General features: G+C 43.3%; 1 non-coding gene across 1 annotated transcript; it reads left to right on the top strand.

Annotated features, from left to right (window-relative positions):
- Positions 1–463: 463 nt before the first annotated feature.
- On the top strand, positions 464–535 carry trnac-gca. The gene has a single exon. It is a non-coding gene; the product is annotated as a tRNA-Cys (tRNA).
- The last annotated feature ends 1,372 nt before the right edge of the window (positions 536–1,907 follow it).

The following is a 1,907-nucleotide window of genomic DNA, read 5'->3' on the forward strand; positions in this document are numbered from 1 at the left end:
ACTTCGTTCCAAACATTTTGCTCTTGGGCCAGCTGGATAAATATTGACTTGGCGCCAGGGTAACTATTATTTTCTTCATTGACACCATTTTCTCTGCAGCAAGCCTCCTTTGTAAATGTTCGGCGCGTGCTTTTGGATTTCACTTGTCTTGACCCCGATTTTCCAGCCCAGTGAGATGACATTCAGTTTTGCTTCGATTAAATGTTTTTTTTTTTTTTTCTTTCAGTAACGACAGCAGGGAAAGGGCCAGGGATGTCATACTTCTCTGAACTTGTCTGTCTAATCAAGCCAATTCCTCACTGGTGCCTCAGCAGACCCATCCTCAACGTCCCTTATGGTATCCAGCTGTAACAGAACACAGGCAGAGAGGCACTGACAGGACCTGCTAGAGTAGGACAAGGCTGGCCTAATCTGTTAAGTAAACAGAGACATTAAGTACACATACTACGCAAGAGGTGTAAACGGGGGTATAGCTCAGTGGTAGAGCATTTGACTGCAGATCAAGAGGTCCCCGGTTCAAATCCGGGTGCCCCCTTGCTTTTGAGGTTTTTAAAAATGGAATCAGTACAATACAGCAGAAATACAAGGAGCATAGACATTAGTTACAAACTGTTGATACCAGTGCTAACTAAATCTACATATGAAGATGGCTGCACGGGCAGGTGTGGCCCTCAGGGACATTTGCACAAAATCTTTGCAGCTAGATACTATACTGTGACATACTCAGTTGGCCTCATCATGCCTCCTACAGGTGGGCCATAATGCAACACATTTCTACTCTCTATGCGGTACTTGCATCAAAGGTGAAAAGTTAAAAGTGGTTCAGTAAAGATTGATGATTATTTCAATTACACTAGTTTGGGTGATCCAAATACCCACAATAAACCCCAGCAGGACCATGATTCATAGCTTGGTGTAGTATTTTCTCTAAGGTCCTAAAAAGGGCAGCTACTACAATGTGTTCACTCCTGCTGCCACAGCTCAATACACACAGCCCGGTTTAGATGCACATGCTCGTTGACAGGCCACAGCAGGGGGGGTAGTTCTGTTACAATGGTCCAATTTGTCATGTATTTGTTAGCTGCTAATTGCATGTCTAACTGCAATATTACAATCTGATTGACCAACAGCAAAACATTATAGACAAAAGCTTAGTTAACCCCTGGGGGTTAGGTAATCATCATTATCATTATCAGCATCATCATCATCATGATGTTTCTGCAATGCTCTTCACATTGTATACTTGAGGTCAGCATGGTCCTCCATCTTTATTTTGCAGAGGTTAACATATTTTAATAATGAAAAGGTACAAAGCTCCCAGAGCTTGCTCACAGGGATTATAAATGCACAAAGGGGCAGGCATTGCATGGCTGCTGCCTGATCCTCACCCTAGCAAGATAAGCCTGCTTTTCACTCTGTTTTTTATTACCCTGCCTATTTTCACCCATCGCGGAGAGTATGATTTTCTATCAAGTGCTTTCACAGTTCACCGTGTTTGAAATTTGTTCTCATATGTGCCATAAGCCGATTAGCCCAAGTCCAATTTCTGCCATATTTTCGCTGGAACATGAGTCTGGGGCACAAGCAATCTCTCTTTACTGGCTCCGGTTCCGATGTGGAAAATTGAAGTGTGTTCTCTTCCTCGACAAAAAGAGGACAAAAAAGACTTTCACTCTGGTTGCTATATTAGTAAGCAAAGCTGTCACCTGAGATTGCCCCTGTTGGTGACACAAGCTCAGCGCACAGATACAGAACAATTAAACCGGCCAAACATTCCCGTTTAACCTGTATAAAACTAACTACCCAAAACATACTAGAAACATCGCAGCTTTTACAATAAAGGGTCGTGTGGATTCAGATTTGACTCCATCTGATGTGGCCGTCTAGCTCGTGCGTGCCCGTGTCTG

This window comes from Megalops cyprinoides, chromosome 1 (assembly GCF_013368585.1).
Source record: "Megalops cyprinoides isolate fMegCyp1 chromosome 1, fMegCyp1.pri, whole genome shotgun sequence".
Taxonomy (NCBI): Eukaryota; Metazoa; Chordata; class Actinopteri; order Elopiformes; family Megalopidae; genus Megalops; species Megalops cyprinoides.